At 41.6% G+C, this 16743-nt stretch overlaps 1 protein-coding gene across 4 annotated transcripts in view; it reads left to right on the plus strand.

Moving 5' to 3' along the window:
- RERE (arginine-glutamic acid dipeptide repeats) overlaps positions 1-16743 on the plus strand; it is a 433372-nt gene that overhangs the window by 116794 nt on the left and 299835 nt on the right. Inside the window, exon 1 of one of the 4 annotated variants that reach the window (XM_066270543.1) lies at positions 4403-4800. The exons of the other annotated variants lie outside the window; for them this stretch is intronic. The gene's annotated coding sequence lies outside the window, so the exon portion shown is untranslated. Of the gene's footprint in view, positions 1-4402; positions 4801-16743 lie in introns of those variants that run through there. 4 annotated transcript variants of the gene reach the window in all.

The following is a 16743-nucleotide window of genomic DNA, read 5'->3' on the forward strand; positions in this document are numbered from 1 at the left end:
TTTGTGTGATACCATTTTGTAAGTTGAAAAAAAGTAAAGAAGTTGATGGTTTGTTTAAAATGATAACTCTGTATTCTGCTTAGTAATAAAACAAAACCACCCCATCTTAGGATACTATGCAAACATAGCTAACTAGTACTAGCACAACCCTTGATTCAGTCACAGTTTGATTGATTGACTTTGGTATTCTTTTGAGATTTTGACAATGGTGTGAGCTAAGTTAATTTAATCTGAATAATTTTATTAGATAATGTTATAGAAAAGAATGCTGATTGTCTCAACTCGATAGTTAAAATTTTGGCAGACCTCACTAGTTGTTACCGTTCCATGAATGTTATCTTTAAAGTTTCACATAAAAATGTGATTTCCTTTCCCCTTTGGTGGTCTTGGGGAGTGTCCCAAAGCCACCATCCTTAGAAGATATGGCCAGAGGTTTTCCTTGCTGTGACACAATCAGAGTGGCAGGGAGGGTAAATTCAGGGTAGCTGTTTGAGGTTGAGGATCTGGAATACCTGAGTTCTGTTCAACTAGTGCTAAGGTTATACTTCACATTTCCCCTGTGTACTGTTCCCGGTCACAGCTTTAATGTTAGTTTAACTAGACTTTGTATTTAATTATAACTGTTAGGGTGAAGTCAGATGTCAGCTCACTTGGCTGCAAGCTGAGGCCTGTAGAATATGGAGTGCTGTGCTTCTAACTGCATCTGTTGTCTTCTCTCATTATTTGTTAATGGTACTCAACTTGACAGAGTTGTTTTGATAAATGAAGGGTATCATAAAACCTGGAGCTGGAATTTATATGGAATGGAACTCAGGGTAAAAGAAAGCAGTGGCACAGGCAAGGCCAGGGTGAGGTGTGGGAACTAAGCAATGCTAGTGAACTGCTGAAAGTACCCATGAGGATTAATTTGGAGTGTGGGATGGGATAGATCTAATTTTTTTTCTCTCACTTAGTATTTCATCTTTTCATGTGCTGAGCATTTGAGAAGTTGTCTGTCTTGTAATTAATTTCCATTTCTTATCTATGTATCCCTTAACTTACAGTCTTACATTAATGGGGTTTAAAATGAATTTTTCACTTTGAGGAGGTGGGGAGGATGGTTTTGGATGGTTTTATGGTCTGTCATAACTGACTGGGAGTCCTCGGCTTAAGAGAGCTCTTACAGAGGCTTCCCTGTCAGGGAAATAGAGGTCTTTTAAAGAGGAAAAAACTGATAATAAAGGAAAGTTTAAGGTAAAAGAGAGGTGAAGGATTATTCGTCGTCTTCCATTTATAGCCGAATTTCAAATTTCACAGTACTTTTGCACGCAGAGAAGCTTGGAAGACAAATTAATGTACAATGTACTTTCAGATTTTTATGTTCTGTTTACACTGCTCTGTGAGTGTGTATAAGATTTAGTGATCTCTCTAGTTTACCTGTTGCTGTCTGCCCCTTGCTTACATGCCAAGTAAATAGGAAGAACTTGGATTGAATAAGTTAATGACGGCTTCTGTATCTCATCAACTTAAAAGTGTAGCTTGCAAATAGGGTCCTGGTTAGGGTCTCAATTACCCCTAGCACAGTTATTTATATCTTTATATATATAAATAACTATTTATATAAAGTAGGGATGAAAATCTTCCTTTTCTAGACTTTTAAAGGTTAATAAAATAAATGCTATTTGGGTAGATACTACTTATTTCAAGGGAGGCTTCTTTGTGCCAGGAACTGTGCAGAGAATATACAAAAGGAATAAAACATGGTTGTCATCCGCAATTCCCTTATTCATCCCATAGATCTGTGTGCTTGACACCTGATACAGTCAAACACGGAGATATGTTTTGAGAAATGTGTCTGTCGATTTTGTCATTGTGCAAACATCCTGTAATGTCCTTATACAAACCTAGATTGTGTACCATGCTACACACCTAGGCTGTATGGTTATAATACCCTCGTATATGTGGTCTGTCTGTATTGACTACAACATTATGATGGGCAAATATATAGAAAGAACTTTCTCTAATGAAACCTGCTGTCTAGAAGGGACGATGGACATTAATCAGAAAATCACATCAATGAATTACAAACTGTGATAAATGCTCTCAAGGAAAGAAACACAGCTCCCTGAGAACTGTCACAGAGGAACTTGACCTAGAATGAGGCCTCAGGGGAAGCTTCTCCGACAGAGTGATATTTGACCTGCAATCCGAAGGAGGGGTAGGCTTTAACTCTGTGTGGCAGGGAGGTGAGGAGGATGGCAAGGTGGTGAGAGGCAGTGATGATGGCCTGTGGTAGCACTCCTGATACTTCAGGAAAATTGAAACACGGGTGTAACTGGAAGGTGGGTGACTGGGTGTGGACGGCTTATCAGAGAGCCTTTAAGACAAGGATAAAAGAATATATATGTTATAAAAGTGCTGTCAAGACTAGGTACTGGGAGACTATATACAAAATGAATTCATTAGAGTGCAGTTTGGTTCTCACCAGCCCTTTCCAATTTACCATGAACTACCATTTTAAAAAAGGTCTGCAGGAAAACAAAACAAAACTCTCTTTAGCTTCTGCTGTGTGTCTAGATCGAGCTGGTTAGAAAATGGAAGTGTGTCCCAGTACAGGAGTGGCTTTTGCTGCAGGGCTTTAGAGTTGATTTCATCTGTGACATGGATGGAGTGATCTCAGAGCCACTTGGTTATGAAGCAGATTGTCAAGCTGCAGGCCCCTCAGCATGGACTCTGAGGGATGGTGTATAGTGGGGCTTATAGCAGAGCAGCACTTGCCCTGTAGGCCATCTCCGATTTGTACTGACCATGGCCACCTTGCAAGGTGGCAGAAACATTGTTTTATTTGCCCTCGTTCTCAGTGCCTATTTCTAGCTCCTTTAGAATAACTTGATTTTTCTTTAAAAGAGATCTGCAGAATGTTTAAATAGCAATGTGCATGTCAGTTTGGTTGTCTGTGCCAGCAAGCCCCTCCCTCCCTAGTTGAGAGACTGGGCAAATCACTTATTTAAATCTCTGCCTGTTGGTAAGAGGTCCCTAATAATTCAGCGACTTTATTAAACCTTGGAAGGTCAATAAAGATGCCTTGAACCTTGGAAGGTCCAGTAACATTTATAAAGACCATTTGAGAGTTTAGTGAAACTTGCCTGGAAGGCAAAAGATGTAATAGTAAAGATATTAAAAGTGATCATTTAAATTTTGAGCTTGTGACTTTCACATTTGGGTTGACATTGAGCTTATTAATGCTTTGAATTTATATTCTATAGGACTATATTAAAAAAATTTCTACAGAGTGTCTTTTTAATAGGAAAATTTATCTTAGCTGCTACTACTAGGGAATACATGGTATGAATGTAGTTTAATTTTAATAAATTTTAGCAAGTTGATGAATACTTACCATAATGGGTGTGGGGAAGAAACTTTTTTTTTTTTTTTTACAGGGACAGAGAGAAAATCAGAGAGAGGGACAGATAGGAACAGAGAGAGATGAGAAGCATCAATCATCAGTTTTTCATTGCGACACCTTAGTTCATTGATTGCTTTCTCATATGTGCCTTGACCGTGGAGCTACAGCAGAGCGTGTGACCCCTTGCTCAAGCCAGTGACCTTGGGTCCAAGCTGGTGAGCTTTGCTTAAACCAGATGAGCCCGTGCTCAAGCTGGTGACCTTGGGGTCTCGAACCTGGGTCCTCTGCATCCCAGTCTGACGCTCTATCCACTGCGCCACTGCCTGGTCAGGCGGAAAGAAACATTTAAAATTAACAGTTGGTAATTCTGTGTAGATGCACCTAACAATGGGATTAACAAGGGGTCTGGAATCAGGTAGCCTGTGGGCTTTATGTATACTTTAGGCCACTTGGCAAGGAATGTGCATTTATTTTGCTTCTTTATTAGAGGGACAGTGAAGCCCAATTTAAGCATGCCTTGTATAGAAGAGAGAGCTTTATTTTTTTGAGGAAAAGGATCAGAGAGAAGAATTTTAAACAAATGACTCGGAAAATTCTGAAATTGTAAGGAAAATTTGGGTCACCAATACTGTTTGACACCAAACAAGGATTCTCCTCTACATCTTTCGGATATATATTGGGACATCTGTGATTGTTGGTTATTTCATCTGCATTTGTTAGACGTCAGAGGTGGTTGGTATTAATATTCCTGGCAGAAGCAGAGGCACCTCTAGGACTTGTGAACTGCTGATCACTCACGGGGCTGCTGCGCTGCCTCTTTAATATCTTGCTTGCAGATGCATTTTCTAGCTGACCACGCTATTAAGAGCTGCCATCAATCACACAGCCTCTCAGTTCCGGCTGTCAACGGGGAGGGAGGACTGGGGAGACGCGCGAGGCTGGCCAAGCTAGGAAGGAGATAAAATTGCAGCGGCTTTGTGTGCGCATCCGTGGTGGCAGCGGGCAGGAGCGCGCAAGGAGCAGGCTGGGATCCAGCCCAGGTTTTCCCGGCCGCCGCCGCCGCCTGGGGAGGCTGCTCTTTCTCTCCGGTGTCTAGGTCTCAAGCATGTGGCAGTGTTGGCCCAGCCGCTGGGGCTGAAGGAGCGCTGCTTCATCCCCCCACCCCTGCCGCGGGCAGGGCCAGCTCGGCCGACTCCTTTCCGACTCCCCTCCTGGAGCCTCCGAGCCGTGGGGACCTGCTACCGCTCCACCACGCTGCCCTGCGTCCGCCAGGGCCTCCTTTTGTTTAGCAAGTGCATTTCATGCCCCAGCCCCGCCCGCCCCGCCCCGGCCCGCGGCCCGGCCCGAGTGTGCGGGCCCTGAGCTGGAGGAGGACGAGGCCCGCAGGCTCAGCTCCTGCCGTTGACCGGCAGCAGGCAAGTGGCCAGCGCCCTGTGCTGTGAGGGGGAAGCGGGCTCGGGCCAGGAAGTTGGTCAAGTGTAGGCGCAGGGGCTCTCGGAGGTGGGTGTGTGGGGTGTTGTCGCTGACCCTAGGAAAGGTGAACAACTTGGGTGTTACTAAGAATGATGGTGGCTTTTCAGGAACCAGTATTTGTTGTGTCCCATTGCATTTCTTTTGGTTATACTAGTCTCAATCAAGTAAATCAAAGAACATCTTGAGTGCAGAGAAAACATGGTTTTTAAAGAACCCGTGTGTATTTTTGTGTTTGAAAGGAAACCCTTATTGAAGATGAGCAATATATAAACCAGAAGTCACCGATCAGAAACTTCATTGCCTACTGAGTAGTAAATTTAACATAAAATTAAAGATAAAATGGATTTGGTGGACTTGATTATAAAGTAATTTTGAGGTATCTGACAAATAATATGTTTCTTAGACCAAAGTAGTTATTCTACCGGAGTTGTTAAAATGCAGAGATCGTTTTGAAGAAGGTTGCTTGAAATTTAGATTGTTAAAATTTTTGAGATGGTGGCTTACCAGCTTCCTTCCCCTTGTTTACTCAAATCCTGTGCTCTCAGGGAAGCTATGTGAGACCCGCTTGAGGTCTATTTGCTGAGGAAGAAACTCTGTCATAGGTTACTTTGTTTTTACTCCTCTTTTCCTGGCACACATGTGCAGCTCTACTCCTTGGGGCATTGTTTGGCTAGAGGCCTCCTCGCAGCCATATGATAATTTAAAGAAAAAAAGGTTTGTGAATGAATGTGGGGTTCAACAGAGAGATTAATTTTTCCCTTTTAAATTGTGTGTCAGTGTGCTTTAAAATGGAGACATTGAGTAAAAGTTGAGAACAGAGTTGACAAAGTCCTTACAGTTCTGTTCCAAAATTACTATATTGAGTCTCCTTCCTTCCTTCCTTCCTTCCTTCCTTCCTTCCTTCCTTCCTTCCTTCCTTCCTTCCTTCCTTCCTTCCTTCCTTCTTTCCTTCCTTCCTTCCTTCCTTCCTTCCTTCCTTCCTTCCTTCCTTCCTCCCTCCCTCCCTCCCTCCCTCCCTCCCTCCCTCCCTCCTTCCTTTCTTCCCTTCCTTTCTTCCTTCCTTTTTCCTGGGAGCTCCAGATTTAAAGTAGATATGATTAGAATCCTTACAGATGGGAACAATATCCCATGTAAGCTCGTTGATCTGTGGGCAATTATTTCCAGATGCACAACCATTTCTACATTTTTATGTGTGATAGATTTGGGCTCTAAGAGGCAATTGCCTTTCTGAGTATTTACATTGCCTAGTAAAAAAACACAAGGCAGACATTTTAGAGGCTTTATAGCAACTTCACAATAGTGTGGGAGCAGCAGTTAGAAGCTTGTATTTGTTTTTTTCCCACTCTGTAATTTAGTCGTGTTTAACTGTTTTATAAAGATCTCTGGGCCCAGTGAAAGGTGGTTTTCAGTCCGGAGCACTTGAGCGCTCATTGTACTCTGGCAGGCCCTGGCGCGCTTGGCCCGCCGAGCTTGAAATGTTATTTGATCTGGGTGCGTGATAGAATTGACTAAGATTACAGTTTTTCCCTCCCTGTGGCTGTTGAAAGTGATGCATCAACGAGTGCTGTGCAGTAACATATTTAGAGACTCAACCTACGTTCATTCACTCTATGAAGGTTTCCAGAAAAAAAAAGGCCATTTAGATTTTTGTCTTGTTTTGTGGTTTTGCATTTATGAATCGAGGCGAGAGCTGACGTAATGTAGCTGTACCACTTCCTTTGTGTGTGTGGGTTTTTATAGCCTGTGTTCCTATAGGATATGTTCCATTCTACATGGTAGTGATTATTTCTGAAATGCTTGAATGTGTGCATATTTTCAAGTGGGTATACCTTCAGCTTTGTGCCAATTTATTGTTTACATTGTAGGTCTGTGGGGGTAGGGTGGGGGGGAAGAGAGTGATGGTGAATCCTGCCAACTTGTCAGTAAGGTTCAGTGAATTGCCTGTGTGTTATGCAGACTAGCCTTTCATTTTAATTAGTGCAACTGTGTACAGCTGTTAGGTCAGAACGCATTGGCTGCTCCAGCAGGGTCGTTTTATCTTACACTGGAGGTTTTATGGACTTGTCTGGCTGTGTTTCTTAATCCCGCTACACTGCCACTGTGCTTGCTTTTAAGCAAATGATAGAACAAGACAAGCTTTTATTTACTCATGTAATAGTTTACTTGTGAGAGATTTATTTTTGGTTTTATTTATTAGTAGGTATTGCATTTACTATGCTTTTCCAAGGTCAAAGGGTTTTGCTTGCTATTGTGTAGTCAGAGTAGTCAGTAAAACCATCCATTTTATAATGACATTGGAAGCCAGTATTTTTCCCCCCAAAACTGGTTCTTTGTTTGCTATTCTAGGATTAGTCTGTAAAACTCAGATATAAATGTTGGCTCAGTGGAGATAATAACATGGTTAAAATATTTCCCAGTTTCTTACCTCTTGTTACACTATGCCAAAGAGACCTAGTGAACCACTAAAAGTAGTTTGGCCATGGGCTGGATGATTAATAGAAGGGTTTAGAAATGTCTCTGTTCAGGGACATATGTGGTCACCTTTAAGTTGTAAAATCCATTTTTGGCTCCAAGTTACTGGAAAGTATGTACTTTAAAATTGAGTAGCTTTGTGTCTTTGAATATAGGCCTATGACACTGGCTTTTCAGGCTGTAAAATAGGTTGTCATGTGAATGACACATTTTTCTCAATATCTGGCTTTTGTTTGAGATACTGCCACTTTTTCTTTTTAAAGGAGCAAAAGTCAAAAGCCAAATTGAGTGAAAACTGTTTATACATAGAGTGAATGTGGTGCCTTTTTCAGAGGAGCAGTTGACTGATAGACCTTGGGGATTTGTTGGGGGCACTAGTTGGAGGGGTAGGGTAGAATCTGATGGGGTAGGAGGAAAGAGAGGTTGGCTTAGGCTGACATATCTATTCTCATTGGAGAAATGGGTCCTTCTTAAAATAGCCTGGAATGAGAAAAGGGAGTGCAACGTATCAGAAATCTGATCATTTCAAGGTAGCTAATCTAGAAAATGTTTTCTCTAATTAAAAGAACTAAAAGCATTTAGATTGGCAGCAGAGACTGCTGAATCTAAGGAAAAATAGAGGGAAGTAAGTATCCTAGCATCTAAACCAGGGGTCCCCAAACTTTTTACACAGGGGGCCAGTTCACTGTCCCTCAGACCGTTGGAGGGCCAGACTATAAAAAAAAAAACTATGAACAAATCCTTATGTACACTGCACATATCTTATTTTAAAGTAAAAAAAAAAACAAAACAGGAACAAATACAATATTTAAAATAAAGAACAAATAAATTTAAATCAACAAACTGACCAGTATTTCAATGGGAACTATGCTTCTTTCACTGACCACCAATGAAAGAGGTGCCCCTTCCGGAAGTGCGGTGGGGCAGATAAATGGCCTCAGGGGGCCACATGTGGCCCAGCCCATGGGCCATTGATCTATTCTAAACAGTTTATTTCAAAAGTTAATTTATAAGTATTTTTTTCTTTTTGAGATCATATTTGTTAATCCCAGATTTTAATGGTTGTAGACTTGCTCTCCAAAATCTAATCCTTGATGCAGTTGACAAACTACATATTTGTAGTGAAAAAACAATTAAAGCAATAATGTTGGCATTTAATCAGCAGGAAAATTAGCATAATCATACTCAATTTTTAATTCTGTCACCTGGAGCTCTGCTGGTGTAATTAATCAGTTCATTCAGTATAGTTTGGTGGTAAATAGCTAGGCTGCCTGAGTTTTATTCCTTTTTTCACCACTTACTGTGAGGCCTAGGATAAGTTACTTAGCTTCTTCATGACTATGGGGAAAACGATAAATCTACCTCAGAGGGGGTGCAGAATTCTTAGGAATGTGCCTGGCACGTAATGACAGCTAATACTTAATATGGTGAGCACCCGTTGTGCTCTAGGTGCTGTTTTAGGTGTTGAAGAAACAAAAAACAATGAAGTTTCTGTCCTTATAGCACTTACATTTCAGTGGAGGAAGACAAAACAAAGGAAAAGGAGCATGATGATTTCTGAGATTTCTAAAGATAACTTCTGGGCATGCCAGTGGTTATTATTGTTTTTTAGAAGTTTAATATGGAAGTTTGACAGTTTTGAAGCCACTTTTTTCTTATTCCTTGATGAAAATTTGTTTTTCACATTGCTAGTTGATTTATTAGTCGTTAACAATTTTTGGCTCACAGGTGGAATATGGAAGGAGGAAGATACTTTTTCTGGGAAAGAGAAGTAAAATGGAACAAGAAATGAAAGGTAGCGATCTGTTGCTTTAAGTGCCAAGCAGTAGAAAGAGAATGTTAAATCATGACCCATTCTTAAAAAGAAATATCATGCAGCCTTTAAAAATATGATATAAAGGACCTGGCTGGTCAGGCTCAGTCAAGAACGCCATCCCAAAACAACAAGGTTGTGGGTTCGATCCTCGGTTAGGGCACACATGGGAAGCAACCAGTGAATGTATGACTGAGTGGAATAACAAATGAATGACTTTTTCCTCCTTTCCTTGTCTGTCTCTTTAAAAATCAATCAATAAAAAAATTAAGCCCTGGTCATATAACTCGGTTGGAGCATTGCTGCGATGTGCAGAGGTTGCCGGTTTGATCTCTGGTCAGGCACATATAGGAACAGCTCGAAGTTTCCCTCTCTGTCTCTTTCTCCTTACTTATCTTAAAGAAAAGACTATCCCAATGTAAAGTTCAGTGGTAAAACTGTAGATGCCAATCTGTTTATGTAGCATGGTTCTAATCATGTGCCCACTCAAAATCTATTTACTCACAGGGGCTAAGGAAAAAGATTAGGAAGAAATATACCAAATAGTAATAGTGTTAATCTCTGCATAATGGGATTATGGATGATTTCATTTCCTTAATACGGTTCTGTCTTTGCATGAATTATTTAATTCTTGCAGGTTTAAATGCTTCTGAAGTACAAAGGAGCATACAGGTTTAGGGAGGTAAGCTATACTGGTCACAAAAACTAGGGGATATTTCAAAATGAATATGAAGCGATGAAATATCCCCTAATTTTTGTGAGCAGAATATTTGACCAAGGTTCCACAGCTAGTGAGTGATGAGACCAGGAGTCCAAGCCACATCCTTACCCCCTGTTCTTAACTTGACCACCTCTTATCCTACAAAGGTCACTTTTATAAAAGGTCCTTGCCTCCTTTGGCTTCTCCTGCCCAGACTCTACCCCAAGCTGTGGTCCATATGGCTTTGAGATTTGTTTATTTACCCAGAGGATATACTCACTGCAACTTAAATAGAAGAAGCTAATGCTGAGGGAATGCCTGTACATGTAGTTATTAGAAAGGAAAAGGTAATATTCTTGCAGCAGGAGAAAATGGAAGAATGACTTAGGAAAGAGGTCTGGAAGGTACAGCAACATAAAGGGATAAAGGGAAGAGATGCTTCAAAGTGGGAGTGACAGTACAATCATGTTGTCCTATGTTTTGGACTAGAGAATGAGAACTGAGAAAACATCACTGAAAACTTACCTTTATTTAATCAGGAGTTAGTGAAACCTGTGAGAATTTGGTGAAAGCAAAGCAGCCAAAGAGGTGGAGGTTGGCCAGAGATGTGTGGAAGCTTGTTTTGCAGTTTGCAGTTGGTAAGACAATGTTGAGAAACATTTTTTTGTGTGTATGTGTGACTGAGACAGAGAGAGGGACAGATAGGGACAGACAGGCAGGAAGGGAGAAAGATGAAAAGCATCAATTTTTCTTGTGCCTCCTTAGTCTCCTTAGTTGTTCATTGATTGCTTTCTCATATGTGCCTTGACCAGGGGGGGCTACAGCAGAGCGAGTGACCCCTTGCTCAAGCCAGTGACTATGGGGTCATGTCTGAGATCCCACGCTCAAGCCAGCCGACCCCATGTTCAAGCTGGTAAGCCTGTGCTCAAACTGGTGACCTGGGTCCTCTGTGTCCCGTCCGACGCTCTATCCACTGCGCCACCACCTGGTCAGGCCAATGTTGAGAATCTTGGCAGTAAGAGAAAGAATGGTAGAAGGTAGCTAGAAGAGACTGCAGGTTAATAAAATTAAATAGTTGATATACCAGGAAGTTAAGAGCAATGACATTCTGGAGCTAGGACTTTATGATGATTAAAAAAATATTTATTGATTTTTAGAGAGAGAGAGGAATGGAGTGAGAGAGGCGGAAACATCAGTCTACTTCTGTATGTGCTCTGACTGGGGATTGAACCCGCAACCTTGCTGTATCGGGATGGTGTTCTAATCACATGAGCTACCTGGCCAGTGAAACTTTATGATGATTAATGTGACTGTTGTGTTTAGGATTTGGGGATAAAATGAGGTAATGGATGTGAAGCACTTCAGAAAGTAGAAAAGATTTTAATTTTAGAGGATTAATCAGAAGTTACTTGTGATGACTTTTTAAGAATATGATAGGTAGCTATGGGAAATCCTTTATAAAATTAAAGGGGGTCCTCGGGTTGTGGCACAGTTCAAATCCTATGACAATGATGTAATCCGAATTTTGGTATAAGTCAAAACACACCCATTTACCTATCCTTAACACAGTTGTAAAATCATAGTCTAGAACAGTGGTAGTCAACCTGGTCCCTACCGCCCACTAGTGGGCATTCCAGCTTTCATGGTGGGGAGTAGCGGAACAACCAAAGTATAAATAAAAAGATAGATTGAACTATAGTAAGTTGTTTTATAAAGATTTATTCTGCTAAACTTAGCAAAAATCTGACATAAAGTACTTGGTAAGTAGTTATTATTATATGCTTTAACTTGCTGTAACTATTTTATAAATTTTATAAAGTAAAGTTACTTACTTACTTTATAAATCACCATTACTGTGGAACCGGTGGGCAGTTAGAAAATTTTACTACTAACAGAGATACAAAAGTGGGTGGTAGGTATAAAAAGGGTTGACTACCCCTGGTCTAGAACATAAAAATACAACTAAGCCACAGAAAAAGAATACTGCATATTCTTCTTCCATGCGCAGCCAAACTAGTTCACCCACAAAGTCTAAGTACAACGCTAACAGTGTAAGCCAAAATACTCATGTCTCAATTTTTTAAAAGTTTTTATAGGAGTGAACGTTGTGAACTCCAAACGTTGTATGTCGAGACTGTTGTAACCCGAGGACCCCCTCTATTTATGCCAGTCAGATTTGAAATCATCACTCAGTTTTAAAGGTGAACAATTAGATTTGTTTCTCATGTCTTGTTTTCCACAAAGTGAACAAGCTTTTGTAGTTATGGCTTTGAAAAATGGTTAGTTTATGTGTGACTGTTGAGCTTCAAAGGAACAAAATATCTTGAATATACTATATGCATTTGAAAAACTGCTTAAGTCAAAGGCCTCCAGATGGTGTGTGCTGCTGTGTTCACAGCTGTATTTACTGCAAGCTCACCAGATTATCTACTAATAGTTTAAAAATAACTGGGTAAAAACAGTGGTACCACATTTCCCCACGTATAAGACATACCCTTTCTTGAAAAATTTGGTGTCTAAAAACTGGGTGTGTCTTATACAGTGGTTGTAGATTTTTTTATTTGCATGTGTTTGTTGAGGAGTTGTGTGAATTTTATGATGAATAAAACTTGAGTTCAGTAACATTATCTAATTTTTTTTCAAATTTTGGGCCCCAAAATTAAGGTGCATCTTGGAGTGTTTTATACATGGGGAAATATGGTATGTTCAAGTCTTGGCTGGTTGCGGATCTCAGCAGCAATAATGACTTGACTTGTGTGCCTTTTTTTTTTTAACCAGAAACAGAGAGTTAGCAAGAGAAGGATGGATAGGGACAGATAGACAGGAACGGAGAGAGATGAGAAGCATCAATCATCAGTTTTTCGTTGTGACACCTTAGTTGGTCATTGATTGCTTTCTCATATGTGCCTTGACCGGGGTGGGGGGGGGTGGGGGTGGCTACAGCAGACCGAGTAACCCCTTGCTCAAGCCAGCGACCCTGGGTCCAAGCTGGTGAGCTTTGCTCAAACCCAATGAGCCCACGCTCAAGCTGGCGACCTCTGGGTCTTGAACCTGGGTCCTCCACATCCCAGTCCGACACTCTATCTACTGCGCCACTGCCTGGTCAGGTGTGTATTTGCCTTTCTTTAGTAGAGTGCCAGTCAGATGACTTCTTTCCTTTTACATTGCTTTCGAGAGTTCTTATTTGAGTCAGTTTGTGCTTTGTACAACCAGCCAGAGTATGTACATACAGAAGTAGATAATCAGGTTGGTTGGTTTGCTTATTTTATTATACTTTTTTCTTTTTTATATTTTTTATTTCTGAAGCTGGAAACGGGGAGAGACAGACAGACTCCCGCATGCGCCCGATCGGATCCACCTGGCACGCCCACCAGGGGCGATGCTCTGCCCACCAGGGGGCCTGGGGCAGAGGCCAAGGAGCCATCCCCAGCACCCGGGCCATCCCTGCTCCAATGGAGCCTCGGCTGCGGGAGGGGAAGAGAGAGACAGAGAGGAAGGAGGGGGATGGGTGGAGAAGCAAATGGGCGCTTCTCCTATGTGCCCTGGCCGGGAATCGAACCCGGGTCCCCCGCACGCCAGGCAGATGCTCTACCGCTGAGCCAACCGGCCAGGGCCAGTTGGTTTGCTTATTTTAATGTGGTCTCTTAGGAGTAGATTGGAGAAATGGCTCTTGATTACCTTTAAAAAACTTTTTCTTAATTTGCTACCTTTTTAATTTAAAAACATTTTGTATTAAATATATGGAGGCGATGCCTTACACATATATAACATAGTGAGCTTTCTGTATTTTTTTTGGTATTGCCAACAAATAAAAAACAAGACAATTCTACAATACTCAAAAAATTTTTTTAAAGTAAGGAGGAGGGGAGATAGTGAGACAGACTCCCGCATGCACCCTGACCAGGATCCACCTGGCAACCCCAATCTTGGGCTGATGCTTGAATCAACAGATCTATCCTCAGTGCCGAGGCCAACACTCAGACCAACCATTGGCTGCAAGAGGGGAACAGAAAGAGAAAGGGGAGAGGGAGGGGGAAAGAAGCAGATGGTCTTTTCTTCTCATGTGTGCCCTGATTGGGGATTGAACCCACTCTGGGCTGATGCTCTATCCACTGAGCAAACAAGCCAGGGCCAAGCAAATCTACTTTTTAATATAAGTGACTTTTTTCTCTTAAAAAATTTAATAAAAGTTCTTCTGGAAGGATTTAGATTACTAAATCTTATTTTTTGGGAAAGGCCGTGGATACCAGTGTTTATTGCTGAATAAAACAAACAGTTCACATATATTAAATGTAAAATAGGAAAATAGTTTGAAATTTTAACTAGGAATTTTAAATATGTAAGGGTGTGCTAAGAAAAACATGTACATTTATTTATCAATGTTAAACATTTTGAGCGGTCATTTTCTTTTAGTTTTAGGCATTTAGTTCTTACTGTTGTCTTTGTGTGTATGTGCGAAAATTTTAATAATTAGAGAAATTATGTAAAAGAAGTTTTACCCATGTTTATATTCTTTGACCACCTAGGTGACCTCTTCTTTCATGGTTTATGCTCATTCTACAGACCATAATTCTCACATTGAATAGCTAAGGGGAAATATATACTATTCAGTAATGGATTTTTTTTTTTTAAACATGTTAGAAACTCATGGAAGGAAGTATAGCAATTAGTATTCACTCCTAAGTGTGCTGGGGGCAGGAACAGTTTGAATTTCGATTTTTGGAAAGAAAGAACAAAAAGTGCTAAAAATTTTTAATAATTAAAGCAGTCTGGCTTTTTTGTGGATAGTTTTCTTCAGTATTGCCAACAGGCTTAAGTTAATTGCATAAACTATTGTATAAGTAGTATTTTATTGTATGTGATACATTAAGATATTAAAAAGTTTTAAATCAGCCTGACCAGATGGTGGCGCAGTAGATAGAGCGTCAGACTGGGATGTGGAGGACCCAGGTTTGAGACCCCGAAGTCACCAGCTTGAGTGCAGGCTCATCTGGTTTGAGCAAGGCTCACCACCTTGAGCCCAAGGTCTCTGGCTCAAGCAAGAGGTCACTTGGTCTGATGCAAGGCGCCCCCCCCCCCCAAGGGCACATATGAGAAATCAATCAATGAACAACTAAGGAACCACAGTGAAGAATTGATGTTTCTCATCTCTCTCCCTTCCTGTCTGTCCCTATCTGTCCCTTTCTTTGACTCTCTGTCTCTCCCACAAGAAAAAAAAAAGTTTTAAATCAGCAGTAAATTAATAGACTTGATTTTTTTTTTTTTTTTTTACAGAGAGAGAAAGTCAGAGAGAGGGATAGACAGGGACAGACAGACAGGAATGGAGAGAGATGAGAAGCATTAATCATCAGTTTTTCATTGCAACACCTTAGTTGTTCATTGATTGCTTTCTCATATGTGCCTTGACCGTGGGCCTTCAGCAGACCGAGTAACCCCTTGCTCGAGCCAGCAACCTTGGGTCCAAGCTGGTGAGCTTTTGCTCAAACCAGATGAGCTCACGCTCAAGCTGGTGACCTTGGGGTCTCAAACCTGGGTCCTTCCACATCCCAGTCCAACGCTCTATCCACTGCGCCACCACCTGGTCAGGCTAGACTTGATTCTTTTTTAAGTGAGAGAGAGAGGGCAAAGAAGTGGACAGATAGGGACAGACAGACAGGAAGGGAGATGAGAAGCATCAATTCTTTGTTGCAGCATGTTGGTTGTTCATTGATTGCTTTCTCATATGTACCTTGACTGGGGTGGGGAGCTGTAGTTGAGCCAGTGACCCCTTGTCCAAGCCAGCGACCTTGGGCTTCAAGCCAATGATCATGGGATCATGTCTATGATCCCATGCTCAATCCAGTGACCCTGTACTCAAACTGGTGAGTTCATGCTTAAGCCAGTGACCTTGGGGTTTTGAACCTGGGTCCTCTGCATCCCAGTCCAACACGCTATCCACTGCGCCATCGCCTGGTCAGGCTAGACTTGATTCTTTTTTTGTTGTTCTTTTTCTGTATTTTTCCGAAGCTGGAAATGGGGAGGCAGTCAGACAGACTCCTGCATGCGCCTGACTGGGATCCACCCAGCATGCCCACCAGGGGGTGATGCTCTGCCCCTCTGGGGCGTCGCTCTGTTGCATCCAGAGCCATCCTAGCACTTGGGGCAGAGGCCACAGAGCCATCCTCAGCGCCCGGGCCAACTTTGCTCCAATGGAGCCTCCGCTGCAGGAGGGGAAGAGAGAGACAGAGAGGAAGGAGAGGGGGAGGGGTGGAGAAGCAGATGGGCGCTTCTCCTGTGTGCCCTGGCTGGGAATCGAACCCGGGACTCTCACATGCCAGGCTGACGCTCTACCACTGAGCCAACCGGCCAGGGCTAGACTTGATTCTTTAGAGTAGTTTGTAATTTTCCTTTTATAGAAAATTGAGTGGGAAGTGCAGAATTTTTATATGCCCCCTCCCATCCAGTTTCTCTATTATTAACATCTTGCATTAGTGTGGTTTCATTGTTACAGTTGATGGACCAGTATTGATACTTTCTTGTTAACTAGTTGTAGTGTACCTTAGGGTTCAATCTTCATGTTGTACATCCTGTGGGTTTTGACAGATGTTGATAACATGTTATCTATCATTATAGTGCCACACAGACTATTTTCACTGCTCTAAATGTAATACTCTGTGCTCCACCTACTCCCACCCCAACCACTGATCTTTCTACTGTCTCCATAATTCTGCCTTTTTCAGATGTCATATAGTTAGAATCATAGAGTATGTAGCCTTTGCAGACTGGCTTCTTTCACTTAGTAATATATATATACACTTAAGTGTCCTTCAGTGTCGCTTTGTGTCCTGATAGCTTTCTTTTTATTACTGGTAATATTCTGTTGTTTGAATATACTAGAGTTTATCTAGTCACCTGTTGAGT

Source organism: Saccopteryx bilineata, chromosome 3 (assembly GCF_036850765.1).
Source record: "Saccopteryx bilineata isolate mSacBil1 chromosome 3, mSacBil1_pri_phased_curated, whole genome shotgun sequence".
NCBI classification, from domain to species: Eukaryota; Metazoa; Chordata; class Mammalia; order Chiroptera; family Emballonuridae; genus Saccopteryx; species Saccopteryx bilineata.